Source organism: Dipodomys spectabilis, unplaced genomic scaffold, assembly GCF_019054845.1.
Source record: "Dipodomys spectabilis isolate Male_0828 unplaced genomic scaffold, ASM1905484v1 ptg000015l, whole genome shotgun sequence".
Classification (NCBI taxonomy): Eukaryota; Metazoa; Chordata; class Mammalia; order Rodentia; family Heteromyidae; genus Dipodomys; species Dipodomys spectabilis.
In genome coordinates this window covers 14,093,632-14,108,720 of record NW_024870692.1, presented here as the reverse complement: position 1 = coordinate 14,108,720, position 15,089 = coordinate 14,093,632, and positions in this window count along the sequence as shown.

Below are 15,089 nucleotides of genomic sequence, written 5' to 3'. Positions count from 1 at the left end.
GATCTAGCCCATGTCACATCTGTCAAACATGGAACTTAAGCAGGCTGACTAAAGTTCACACTGCCTCTAAAAGTAAGCAGCAGCCTGGAGTCCTAGCTACTCAAGAGGCTGAGATCAGAGGATCGTGGTCCAAAGCCAGCCCAGGCAGGAAAGTCTGTGAGACTTTTATCTCCAATTAACTACCACAAGGCCAGGAATGGAGCTGTGGGTGAAGTAGTAAAGTGCCAGCCCTGAGCAAAAACGCTAATGGACAATGCCCCGGCCCTGAGGTCAAGCCCTAGTACTGACACCAAAATAAATAACTATATAATATAATGATAATCACAACAAAATGAATGAAATAAAAGTGAGCAGCCAAGGTATCTCTTCAACAAAGGGGCTTTTCTCACTGAAAGTTAAGAGCAACAGTGGTCAGACACACTAGGACCACCACAAGGGAACACTAGGCAAATCAACTCTGGGCCTTTACCTGTTATCTATTAAAATTGTGATGTATGTTTTCTACTGCTTCCATTTCTGTGCCCTTGTACTTTCTCAATAGCTTTGTCACAAAACTCCAGATTTGACCTCAGGTCCAGAATGTATATAGACTTATGTGATTGCAATCAATCTCCCTCATCTTTGGAATTTACTTCCCTTTAGTTAAAAATCAGTAATTGGGGCTGGGGATGTGGCTTAGTAGTAGAGTGCTTGCCTACCATGCATGAAATCCTGGGTTTGAGTCCTCAGTACCACATAATCAGGAAAAGCCAGAAGTGGCTGTATGGCTCAAGTGGTAAATAGCCTTGAGCAAAAGAAGTTTAAGGACAGGGCCCAGGCCCTGAGGTCACACCCCAGGACTGGCAAAAAAAAAAAAAAATCAGTAATTTTGGAGATAGCACAGCCAAACAATACTTTTTTGAGCTGCTCACTACTAGTTTGCTGCATGACAGCACTTCTGACATAGGGATTGTGGTGCCCCAATGATTAGGTTATTTTGCAGAAGCTTGAAAACTGCTTTTTGCTAAAATCACTGTCTTTTTTTTTTTTTTTTTTTTTTGTCGGTCATGGGGCTTGAACTCTGGGTCTGAGCGCTGTCCCTCAGCTCTTCAGCTCAAGGTGAGTGCTCTACCATTTTAGCCACCATGCCACTTACGATTTTCCAGTGGTTTATTGGAGATCAGAGTCTCACAGACTTTCCTGCCTGGACTGGTTTTGAACTGCGATCCTTCGATCTCAGTCTCCTGACTAGCTAGGCTTACAGGTGTGAGCTACCAGCACTGGGCAAATCACTGACTCTTTCCCAGAGCCAATAGATGTCTGATGGATGGCTAAAATGAGATATACACTTTAGCACTTCTGTCCTCCTATCATCCCTTTCGCTGTCTCAACCTTCAAGTCAGACTACTCAGCTTTGCATGTAGACAGGTTGATTCCTTTCTAATCCAAGACAATAACATAGGGTTAGCCTGGCTTATTGCCCATCAGAATGGCTATGAGTTTCTTCTACACCAGATTGGTGTAGCAAACTCAACTCAAATGCTCACCTCCGTCCCCAGGCCATAACCTTTATGCAAGCAATGATGAGGGTACCAACTCTGATTCAGCAGCTTCTGAATGAAAGAAACTCACTGCCCATTACCCTACCAAGTACAAGGCCACGATGCTCATGTATATAAGAAGGACGTCTTTCAAAGTCATATCCATGATGAATGGACAATTGCCAAACTTCAGTTCATCCCCTGAAAGAATCAATACAAGCTTGCTGCTCCCTGGCCAGGTCACCTCTCACTAGTGCTAGCTCCTTTTAGCTTGAGTTGCTGGCTCCAAATGAGTCTTAGTCAAGAAGCATTGCCTGTCTTGTTATGATTTGTGACTGGTTTCATTTCTACTGTTTTCATGCCACAAGCCCCAGCTTTCTGGTATTTGTGGGGCCCAAGCAATGCTATGTGTTGACATGGTACATTTCCTGAGTTATCTTGTTTGCTCCATTAGTTCCTGTCTGACAGATGAGCCAGCAAAAACATGACGCTCCCCGCACATGGTTCCAACTCAGCTTTGGCCTCTGGCTTGTTCAGAACCACCTTTGTCTGCTCTGCCCCACTCCTGACCCTGACGATACTATTTGGAAAATTTAAATGGGGGAGGAGAGCTTCCATTAAGATAAAAAACAAAACCAAAAACGAAGAACAAAAACCCAGGGCTGGAGGCATGGCTCAAGGAGCAAAGTGGTTGCCTAGCAAGTACAAGGTCCTGAATTTGAACCTCATTACCACCAAAAGAAAGAAAGAAAGAAAGGATGGAAAGAAGAAGAAGGAGAAGGAGAAGGAGAAGGAGAAGGAGAAGGAGAAGGAGAAGGAGAAGGAGAAGGAGAAGGAGAAGGAGAAGAAGAAGAAGAAGAAGAAGAAGAAGAAGAAGAAGAAGAAGAAGAAGAAGAAGAAGAAGAAGAAGAAGAAGAAGAAGAAGAAAAGAACCTTTGTTGAATAAATGTGTTTTGTTTTGTCAGTCATGGGGCTTGAACTCAGTCTGAGTGCTATCCCTGAGCTTTTTTTTGCTCAAGGCTAGTGTGCTACCACTTTGAGTCACAACACCACTTCTGATGTTCAAGTGGTTAATTGGAGATAAGAGTCTTACACAGACGTTCTTGCCTGGGGTGGCTTCAGACGTCAATCCTCAGATCTTAGCCTCCTGAGTTGCTAGGATTCCAGGCTTTTATTGGTCACTCTATTGAAAAAGAAAAATCAAGGAAACAATAACAAACTTCCACAAACTGGGTGGTTTAAAACAAATGTACAGTCACACCTGGGTTGGGGATATGTGTGGAGGAGTGTGTTGTTAGGCAACTTCATCATTTTGTGACCATCACGAAGTATACTTAGACAAAGTGAGATGCTCTATGGCATCACTAGGTAATATGTTATGGGGCACTGTCATGTAGGGATTCAATTGTTGAGTGAAATAACTGGAATGCACACACAACTGTACTATACTGACAGTTCTGGAAGGCAGGTGTCCAGAATCGGTATTAGAGGGCCTCATTCCCTTTGGAGTCTCTAGGGGAGAACCTTTTCTTGCCTCTCCCAGCAGCTGGTGGCCCACAGCACGGCATCGTTAGGCTTGTCGATGCATCACTCCCTTCTCGATGTCCTTCTCCATGTCATCTTCTCTCTTACAAGGACATGTGGCACTGGATTTAGGGGCCACTTAATTTAGGATGATCTCATCTCAAAATGCTTAACTTAATTATATCTATAAATGTATACCTATTTCCAAGTAAAGTCACATTTACAGGTTCTGAACAGACATATATCTTAGGAAGGGGGGCATTCGACACTAGGATTCATGGTGTGTGACTGAATGGAAGTGTTCCAAGGCATGAAAGTCAGCCATGGATTAAATTTTAGTTCTGATTTGAACAGGGTTCTGACTTGGGGGTACGTGGGAATTGTGTTTAGCTTCTCAGGCATAGCTACACCTGAACTTGAAAGTGTTTCTACATGTTGCTATTGTATAGAAGTTCTCTTTGGGGGCTAGAAATGCACATCCATACTTTATACATAGAAGAGAGGTGGGGGGGGGGAGAGAGAGAGAGAGAGAGAGAGAGAGAGAGAGAGAGAGAGAGAGAGAGAGAGAGAGATTGCACGCAGTGGGAATATGGTAGAAGGGTGAATTGGTTCAAAATGCACTATATGAATGTATGGAAAAATCACAATGAAACCCCCTGGTAATACAAATATCTGTTAACTCAAAAAGGAAAAAGAAGAAAGAGAGAAAGAAAAAGAGCAAAACCAAGCCCCATGAAGCTTTGTCATAGGAAAACATATAATGTTTTCCTGTGGATCGCAAAAAACACCTCATGAAGATGTTTTGCTGAAAATGTTTTCATTGCAAATGTCAATCCTTACCTCCCTTCCTCCTCATTGGTGTCTAGGACCACTTGGATGGTCCTGGAAGCCCTCAGTGTTCCTGGAACTTCTCAATCTTCCTACCCCAGGTTAGTGGCAAGACACTATCACAGAAGTCAGCAGTAACTTCATACTCACTCATCTGAGGATAGTTATCTTCCATTGCTTTTTATGTATCCTGAAAAGTGACTGTTGAAGTCATTAGCTGATGGGCCCGGCGCTGGTGGTTCACATCTATAATTCTCAGGAGGCTCAGATCTGAGGATAGCAGTTTGAAGCCAGCCCAGGCAGGACAGTTTGTGAGACTCTTACCTCCAATTAACCACCAGAAAAATGGAAGTGAAGTATGGTTCAAAGTAGTAGACTTGAAAAAGAAAAAAAAGCTTAGGGGCAGTACTAGCCCTGAGTTCAAATCCTGTGACTGACCAAAAACAGAAACAAACACAAAAAACAACTAGCTGGAGGTTAGGTTTTTTTTTTTTTTTTTTTTAATTTACATACCATTCTTATTTCTCGGGATGGGAGGAGGTCACAGAGATCTGACCATTCTTATCTATGAGTAATGCTGTCATCAGAGTCAATATGATAGGGACTACCAGCCTCCATGGTGCCTTCCCTAGAGAATGAGTCTGGGAACTTGGCTCTTGTTGAATGCAAGACACTGGTAGAGCAGGACTCCTCTGCCCCCTCCCTCAACAGCTCCTGCCAATAGCACCACCAGAGTTGGGCCCCTTCATTTGCTTTTTACATATTTCTCAATTATTTTTAAAAATATTTTTTTTCTTTTTTCTTTTTAAATATTTATTTTTGTTTTTGAGGATAATGCTGTTTTTTATTATCTTTAAGTAGTGGTACAAAGGAGTTACCATTTAAAAATGCATTTTGAGGGGCTGGGAAGGTGGCTCAGTGGTAGAGCGCTTGCCTTGCATGCCCGAGGCCCTGGGTTCGATACTTCAGCACCACATAAGCAAAAAGAAAAAAGCCGGAAGTGGCGCTGTGGCTCAAGTGGTAGAGCGCTAGCCTTGAGCTGAAGAGCTGAGGGACAGCACCCAGGCCCAGAGTTCAGGCCCCACGACCGGACCCAAAAAAAAAAAAATGCATTTTGATCAAATTTTTAAAAATATTTTTGAGAAAAAGATTTACTTACAATGTAACTGATCACACTTCTCAGTCAAAATATAAAGAAGGGTTAGTGAATTAAAAATAAGAAATTTAATTATACCCTGCCTACTAGCTACTCACTTTTTCCTAAAAGTCAAATAGGGAAAAGGGCACAAGAAGATACTCAGGCAAGTAACAACCAAAAGAAAAACATGATTTGCTATATTTATACTGCATGAAATAAACTACATGTCAAAATTTAAAAAATTTTTTTGAGAGATTGACTATGGGCATTCAATTTTATAAATATTGAATCTCTCAAAAGGCCTATGTACAGGGTTCTATTACTGTAAAATTGGGGTCCCAAGAGATTAAGGAACCTACTCTTAGTGCCCCAGCTGCCTGGCCTCAGAACCTGTGCCCTGACCGCTGAGCCAATCTGCAGTGCCATGGAGCTGGTCCTTTAAGGCAGGAGGGGCATGAGCCAGCAGCCCCCATTCTGCCTTCAGTTAGTAAGACATTGGGGAGGGAGTACTAAGGTTTGACTCAAGGCCTTACATTTGCTAAGAAGATGCTCTACATTTGAGTCATATTCCTAGTCCTTTTGCTTTAGTTATTTTTCAAATAGGGCTTTGTTTTTTGTTCAGGCCAGCCTGGGTTGCAATCCTTCTAGTTGTTTCTGTGCATGTGAAATGACACATACCATTGTGACCAGCTTCTTATTGGCTGAGATGGAATCTCAAGAATATTTTTGCCTAGACTAACCTTGAACTATGATTTCCTCAACTTCCAGAGTAGCAAGGATTACCAGAATAAGCTATCATATCTAGTTACAATGTCTTAGTAACATTTACCTGATATAGAAGTAAATTACAGCACATTCACATGGTTAAAAATTCTGTGAATGAGGAAGAAGCCACGATTTTAATCCCCAATTTACATATAAGGAAACCAACCAGTGGTTTGATGGTTTGACCAAGTTCACCCAATAGTTGGAGGAAACAAGATTCGAGTCCATCTCTTCTGTCCCTTGCTAATTCCCAGAAACACACCTTCCCTCAAATGTGGAGGTCACACTCACACCTGTTCATTCTGCTTTGATCCTATTGAGGTAACTCACTTCCCCCAAGACATCTTCTGCACTAGCCTGAGCCTTTGTCTGATCCCAGCCCTTCAGGATGTCCTCCATCCCAGCACTTGGCCTGTATGAGGTGTTCACAGATTATATAATGACAGAATGACTGGATTTGTTCCTAGTAAGTTTCCCCAGAAAAATCCCAGTTAAAACGTAAATATGTTGCCCAACAGAGAAGCCTGGAATTTGTTTATCAGTTCCCTCCCAGGGATCAAGATTTGGAGGGACAAGACTTGATAGAGGAAAAGGGGAAGCCCAGGAAGAAAGTGTGGGCCCAGGGGAATTCAGATGCAGAGCAGGAATCCTAGAACACAGTGGTAGAAGATGCAGTCCCAGTCCTGCCCAGGGTCAGGATGGAATAGGCTCTGCCTTGCTGGGCTGTCTGGCCTGTGGAGAGCAGTGAGCCTGACTCAGCCCCGGAGAGTGGCCCATTCGTAGGCCCAAATCTACATTCCTCCCAGTCCTAGGAAAATGCCCCAAATCAGGTTTCTCCAAGAGAGTTCAACTACTCGCATCTCTATCCTATTTTCAAGTCCAAGTTCATCAAGCAGTCTTGCTCCCCTTCCTGAAGGCAGGTTTCCTCCCAGACATTTCTCTAGTCATTGACACACATCTGTACGTAGGGAGCACAGTAATGGGATCTTACTCTTCAGGTCTTTCTGTTGCTTCTCTTTTCCATTTAAATATATCATGCATCTCATTGCCAACTCACACGGATGAGCTGTAATTTGACAACAGCTGCACTATATTTCATCAGACCACATACCAGACATACCGCGACCTCTGAGCCAGGCTCTCCCTCCTGAACAAGGTCCATGCCTCCAGGTTGGTTTTGTTTTTCTGTTGTAAACTGCCATAAGCCACCTCTGTGTACCAGTATCTTAGATACAGGCAGCAACTTGGATCTTTCAGAGATGTCACAGGCAACCATGCTTTCTCTCTAAGATCTTTGCTCAGGAAGGGAGAGAGCTGAGTATCTCTCTCTCCTGAATTCAGCTCTGAAAACCCATTTCCAAGCTGCCCTCTAATCTGTGCTGGAGCGTCCAGTGAGTCATTCCACCCAGCTTCTGAACCCACATCTGCCCAAGTGACTGTGAGTGAGAATCCTGACCCCACAGGCAGGTGGCCTCTGGCCTCCCATTCCGGAGAACGGAGGCTCGCCCGCATCATTTTCTGTAATAGCAGAGGAAATCCCCAGAGAAGGCGGCCTCCCTCATGCCTCCCAGAAGGCACTCCCACGGAGATAACCGGATGAGTGCGTACTTCATCACAGTTCACGGTTCTCAATGGCTTTCTCTACTGCCAAAAATCTGCTCTTAGCTCATTGCCACTGCAGCCGCAGCCAGACTGACACTTCCTAGAAAATCGTCATTCCATTGACTGTTTACTCTTAGGGCGGATCTCAGTTTCCCATAAGCTCTTGAAGCTAGCTGTAAGGTAGGGTTTGGGTAAATCCTATCAATCAGGTGTTTATACAAAAGAAGAAAAGATGCTCTGTGTTTTGCATTCTAGATGTTTCATGGGCTGGACACAAGGAAAACAATGTTCTGTTTTTAAGTTGGTGACCATGGCAGTCAGTGGAGAATTCTAAGTAAGGAACCCAATTCTGTTTTCTAGCCACTCATTTCTTTTCTACAAAGCTGATGCACTGCCTAGGTATAAAAAGGAAAGGTAGATTGTTTATTTATTAAGCATTGGAATTCACAGATTTCTCAACTGTTCATTGATGGTCTTGATTTTGGCCAGTCTATGAACAATTAGCTTTTTAGCTAATGTAACTCTATCCTAATCAATATCTTATATAATAGGCTTAGTATGCTAACCATGTCATTGTGTGTGTGTGTGTGTGTGTGTGTGTGTGTGTGTTGGTACCGAGGTTTGAGCTATTTTGTTTTCTTGCTCATGGCTGGCACTCTATCATGTGAACCATGCTCCCAGTCTGGCATTTTACTGATTAATTGGAGATGGAGTCTTGAGGATTCTTTTCTTTTTGAAAATCAGGATTGGCTTCAAATCTCCATCCTCCAGGTCTCATCCTCCTGAGTAGCTTGGATTATAGGCATGAGACACTACTGCTGGCTAATCATATCTTGTAATGTGTATTAAATTCTAAAATATTGCCTATTTCCTAAACCCTGAGGCATAGTGAATCCTAGACTTGAGTCAACTATGGGGAGTTGTCTAACAAGGCTTGATTACTATGGAGACACAGAGATACTGCCTTTTAAAAGATATCTTTGCGTATTTATGCATTTAATGTACCACAGAGCCAGTGGCTAGGAACTGGGAGGAGTGGAGAAATTATCTACTTTTTGAAAAGCAGAGTAACAATGGAAGGTACAAAGGCTTGTGCATCAGGTGTAGGCACACATTCTAGTGACAAGATTACTCAGTTGTAAATGGACTATAGTAAGAGTCTATAAAGTAAACAAAGGTTTAATGTGATAATAAATGCAAAGGGACTGGTTGAGAGGAAATATCCACACCCTAGCTCAGCCAGCATGGTCTTCAGCTCACATAGAGATTCATAGTCACCCACGTGGCACTAACATCAGGCTAGACTTACCTGTTTCTGTAGGACAATCAGAAAATGAAATGAAAGCCCAGCTGGGCATGGGCTTGTAATTCTGGCCTTCAAGAGGTTCACATCTATAATTCTCACTAACCACATAGAGGAGGGAACACTGAAAAGCTCAAGACCAGCCAGGCAAAGAGGTTGTGAGCCCTCCATCTCAGGTCATAGCTGGTACCGTAGGCATATACCTGCCATCCCAATGACTTGGACTTTGAGATGTGGAGGATGGAGGTTCCAGATCATCCTGGGGTGGGGAGGAAGGGAAGTTCTTGAGAACAGAAAAAGTTAAGCATGGTAGTGTGCACTTGACGTCCAAATTATTCAAGAACAATCACTAGAAGGAAGTTGCTGCAGCGTAGCCCAGTCAAAAAGTGAGACACCGTTAAAAATAATAATAATAAAGCAAAAAGGACAACTATTCATCAGCAGCCTTTAAAAAAAGTTTCAAGTAATGGGAAAGTCAAGGTGACTAAAGTTTAAGATAAGGAGCTAGTTCACCAATAAGCCATCTGCAGTCCTTCAGGAGAGCTTCCGTGGATCAGTGGTGAAGCAGCAGATAGGGCTCCCTGGAGTTTCACCTCAAGCTGAAACAGTGTTAGAGCTAGAATATAAGCTGAACTCTTGAGAACCATTTCTGAAAAGGGAAAAGGCAAAGTTGAATGTGAAAATCTCCTTGGGAGTGGGAAGAGGCAGCTCATATAATAAAGGTGAAGGTTGTGGGTCTCACCCCTGTTTTTGCTTGGGTTTGAATCCCTCTTCCATGGTCTACCAGGGCTGAACCAGCACACACAAAGGCTCTTGGGAGGAGGGGAGTGTGGCAGAGGAGTCAAGGGACAGAACAGAGGTGTGGCAACGGTGGGTAGAACATGGGAGGCTACAACATCTAGTACCCTGAGGAAAACTAGGAAGTAGTACTCATGGGGACCTCAATGGGGTGGATGGTCCCCAAAGCTGATTTGAGCTGAGTCAGGCAGATGAGGGCAGAAAGAGGGAACCGCAAGCATTTGTTGTTGTTGTTGTTTTTGGAGACAGGGTCTTGCTCTCTAACCCAAGGCTGGCTTCAAACCTGTGATCATCTGCCTGTGTGCTGGGATTATAGGTATGCACTATCACACCTGGTTCCTTAAAAACAATTCTAAGAAACTTGTCTAGTGTGTACATAGAGACGAGAAGATATTTGAGGATCATTGAGCAGAAAGATGTTATTTGACTCACTTCATTTTGCTGGGTTTCTATTAGCCATATTGCAGAGCTAATACCTTTTCCCTAGGTCTGAAGCAGAAGCTGGGGTATGTGATGGCTGTGATCCAATTTCGTGGCCCTAAAAAGGAAAGAAACTCCCACATTACAGACATATTTCACGCCAAGTTAGAGGCCCAGCAGATCTGTGCAACCTCGGAGGGTGGGACAATGAAGGCTAGCCTCAAAGATGGCCACATGTGACCCTCGAGGCTTGGTTCTGCCTCTTACCAGCCATGTAATCGTGGGCCAATGATCTGGCCTACATGGATTCTCAGTGGATACATGGATACACAGTGGTCCAATGGGGGCAACAGGGTCTATATGCAAAACAGATGGGCAAGGAGCCCAGGCTTTTGGTAGGGCCCTGGACTGAGGTAACTATACTTTGAGCTAGATGCCAGGGTGGGCAGACATGTTGGTGCTGGTAAACTGGGTCTCTTCTTTCCTTATCTCTTGGAAGTAGGAGTCGTAGAATTGTGAGGATAAACAATTCTTCCAAATGGCAGTTCTGGGGTCCTACAGCAAGAATAGAAATAGTCATTCTCGATTTATGGTCACACTGACAGATTATAATTGGAACTTGGGGTGATGGGGGAGGTGAGGGTCTCTTAAGCTGATCTCAGTTTAATTATAGTGAGACATGTTGTCCTTAGGAGTAGGGGATAAGAGAAACAAACGGAAATACTTATCAGGAACCCACCTCCCTTACCTGCTTCTGTCCTGCGCCTCATTTTCCTGAGTAGTCCCACGTGGTGTGGGGCCTGTCCCTCTCCAGCTGGTCAGGCAGGGCGGTGGGGGGGGGGGGGGGGGAGAGGCTCACGCCAGCTGAGTTCCTGCAGCTCTCACACAGTCGGCCCCCCTGAGAAGATGCTCTCAGATGTGGTGCTGAGAAAACAACTCTGCTTCCTGAGGAGACTTCAAAAGCCCACGCCCGGTCTACCGCTGCACATTTTTTGTGTGTGTGCAGCTGAAGGAAAAACGGCTGGAAATAGGAGTTGCCCTGATGTCGTTGGGACAAGGCCGACTGAGTTCTCCCAGAGATGTGAGGGAGTTGGCTCAGGAAGGGCTGGGTGGGAAATGAACAGCACTGGGATCTTCACACAGGGAGGGAAGGCCCTGGATGGCCATAGTAGCTCTTGGGCCTAGAGGTCAGGAGAAAGAGACTTGGAGGAAAGGAGAGCAAGCAGGTAAGACTAGAACCTCTGAACTCATCCTTCCCCTCTCCTCCTTCCTATTTCCTCCTCAAAGAGGAAAGCTTTGTCCTATGGACTCTAATGTCTCCAATTCCTTCTTGCAGTTCTGCTGGTCCAGAATGTCATTTTGAGATGATTTGAAAAAGGCACCTGACTCCCAATCAGGACAGGAAACGTCCAAGATGATCCTGGGGCTCATGGCTGTGCAAGGAGTCAGGAAAGCTGTTAACACCTAGCCAGCTGAACTGTCCTATTGGCCAAAGATGATGACCTTTTAACATCTAAACATGATTATGACTGCAGTACATATACAGTAAGCCCAGAAATCCATCAGTTTGTCCTGGTAAGAAGCCTTCTCATTGGTAACCACTAAGAGTTGTCTGGATAGGGGGCTGGGAAGGTAGCTCAGCGGTAGAGTGCATGCCTTGCAAGCATGAGGCCCTGGGTTCGATTCCTCAGCACCACATAAACAGAAAAAGCCAGAAGTGGCGCTGTAGATCCAGTGGTAGAGCGCTAGCCTTGAGCTGAAGAGCTGAGGGACAGCGCCCAGACCCAGAGTTCAGGCCCCATGACTGGCAAAAAAAAAAAAAAAAGTTGTCTAGATAGTAACTCATGTCTGAAAATTGACAGAAGGAAAATCAAGGTTATATTCTACCATTTCTGGGTGACCTATTAGAGTGGAGTTCATCTTTACGTAAGAATTCCACTTTGCTTGGTTTCTATTCAAACTAATGGTTTTACCCTTGTCTGTCTACACAGATAATATCCTTCTATGTTCTGCTTCTCCAGTGTTCCTCAAGTTCTCCCTTAACCAAGGCCAGCTAGGTTGACCTGGAAAGTGCTTTGTAAGTCCTTGGCTTACCCATGGAAGACCTAGGACCTTTGAAGCTGATTGAGAAAGGATTAAGACTTGACTCTAGGGCATCTGGGGCTCTGTATGAATGCTGTTTTAAAGGCAGTATTATCCTATTTCTTGTCCCTAAAAGGACAAGAAAATCCCATGTTACAGAAAAAGAGGCATTGGATCTATGCAACTTCTGGGAGTCGGGCAATAAAGGCTGGGTTCAGAGACAGTCACACCTGATCCCTGAGTCTTGGCTCTGACATATAAAATACCTCAGACAAGGTTGTATGTACATGCCCAGCATTCTCAGCACTTGTAAAGCTGAGGCAGGAGGATCTAGGGTTTAAGGCCAGCCTGGGCTACATAGTGAGAACTTGTCTCAAAAAGGAAAGAAGAAGGAAGAGGAGGAGAAAAACAGCAGCAGCAGCAACAACAAAAGCCCAACCAATCAACTAAACATTTTTTAAAAATGTGATTCTGCAATCTCTAATAAATAATGGAATTGGAAGTCATCATCAATGGATGCTAAAAGCATTTGGTGAAAGGTTGACAGGAAAGTTGAAAACAGGAAAAATTGGCAAGGAGTTTTGTTTTTTGTTTGTTTTTGAGATAGTTTCAATATGTTGCTCAAGCTGGTCTTGAACTTGCAGTTCTCCCTTGTACCTCAGCCTCCTGAGTAGGCAGCATTATAGGAGTGTGCCACCATGCCCGACAACAGGGAACTTTTCTTTTTTTTTTTTTGCCAGTCTTGGGGCTTGATCTCAGGGCCTGGGCGCTATCCCTAAGCTTCTTTGGCTCAAGGCTAGCACTCTTCCACTTGAGCCACAGCACCATTTCTGGCCTTTTCTGTTTATGTGCTACTGAGAAATCGAACCCAGGGCTTCATGCATGCTAGGCAAGCACTCTACCACTAAGCCACCTTCCCAGCCTGAAAGCCAAACTTTAAATGTGAGGTTCTGAACAAAGCTGTGCTTTAAGTATACAAAGTCATATCTGGTTTTTAAAGACTATAAAAATGAATATAAAATATTTCAGTTATGAGTTTTATAGTAATCATTTTGAGACAATATTTTGGCTACTTTACATGAAATAAAATTTATTATGAAAATAATATGACAAATGACAGATAAATGACTTTCTACAACAATTATATTGCTTTAGAACAAATGGAGAAGAAAGTGGTTTTAGGTTAAATAGATGTAAAACCAGGTGCACTATATGAAGCATGTTTGCTTCCTAAATAAGCAGTTATAAAAAGAGACTTTTGAGACCAAGAAACTTAAACATTTGGACTGGGGATTAGATCATATTAAGGGTTTATTGCTTATTTTGTTGGGGGTAATAATGACATTGTGGTTATATTTTAAAAATGTGCTTATCCATTCGGGACGTATAATCTAGTATTTGTGGGTGAAGTTACATGTGCTCTGGGATGTGTTTTAAAAATCCTTTTGGAGTGTGGTGGATGGATAGAAGCAGGTTGGTAAAATGTTGGCTCTGATTAAAATGAAGTGATAAGGCTGTCTGGAAGTTCATAATATTCTTCTATCTACTTATTTGTTAAAAACTTGTAGAATTTATTTCTACAATTTATTTCTATCAACAACATATATATAACACATGCTATATTTTGTAAGAGTAGATTTATTTTACATAGTAATAATAAATTACAATGAATTTTGATGCCTCTGAAACTATTTTTCTTTTATTTATTTGGCATTGGCTAGTGAACACAGGGCACCGCGCATGCTCTGTGTGGGCTCCACCCCCTGAGCTGCATCCTTAGTCCTGATACTTTCATCTTTCATTCCTGGGAAAGGAAACCTGTGATTAGTTTGTCCTGTCAATTTGTATAAAACCTTGAAAGTGAGGATCCACAGAGAATGGAGGTGAGTCCTGAAGTGCCTCACACTGGAGTCCAGCCTGTGGTCACAGATTATACCAATGATTCCGTGAAATACAACTGACCAGAGGCCAGCTCAAAGGCTCTGGATTCTTCAGACAGGAAACAAGTTGGCTAGTTGGCTAGTCCTATGATCATCTAAAGAAGTCCTGAAAGAAACTTGAGGGTCAGCTTGAGACAGGTCAGTTCAGACACATGAGAGGGCATTGTGCATATTCTATCTGTGGGGCTTGAACTCAGGGCTTCAATCTCCTACTTATCTTTTTTGTTCAAGCTGGTCCTTTACCACTTGAGCCATACCTCCAATTCTGGCTTATTGCTGGTTAATTGGAGACAAGAGTCTCATGGACTTTCCTGCACAGGCTAGCTTTGAACTGGGATCATTAGATCTCAGCCTCCTGAGTAGCAAGGATTCCAGACATGAGCCATTGGCACCCAGCTTGATAGTTGCTTTTGTACTCAGTATAAAGTCTGCTCAAAAATCCCAAACTTGTAAGGATTCTTGTCTATTTCCAAGTGCTTTGCATCTAATAGGTGCTCAATAAATATTAAGTAATAATAGTAGGGACTTTGGGTACTACAGCAAATCACTGAGGGATATTTTTAGGCCTGGTGACTTTCCTGGGACCATTCCAATCACTCCCACAGAGGGTAGTTTCCTGTTCCCCTTGGTCATCCTGGAGAAAGGGCCCCAGACCAGCATGTATTTTGTTGTTGTTGTTGTTGTTTAAGAACTGAAGAAACCAGGTGCTGGTGGTTCACGCCTGTAATCCTAGCTACTCAGAAGGCTGAGATCTGAGGATCATGGTTCAAAGCCAGCCCAGGCAGGAAAGTTTGTAAGACTCTTATCTCCAATAAACCACTCAGAAAACTGGAAGTGGCGCTGTGGCTAAGGTAGTAGAGCGCTAGCCTTGAGCTGAAGAGCACAGGGACAGTGCCCAGGCCCAGAGTTCAAGCCCCACAACTGACAAAAAAAAAAAAAAAGAACTGAAGATAATTATAGTAGGAGCTATAGGTGCTTTTGCTTCACTGTGCTTCAAGATCCATTAAAGCTCTGCTTCAGTGGGATAGCTCTGGGGGGCAGTGATAGAGCTCATCACTTAAATCATTTATGCTTTGGCTGCCCAGGTCTCAAAAAAAAAAATTGCCCTTGGGAGCTATCCTAAAGTGCAGGAGGATAAGTTAAATGGCTTAATAGATCCTGGCAGCTTC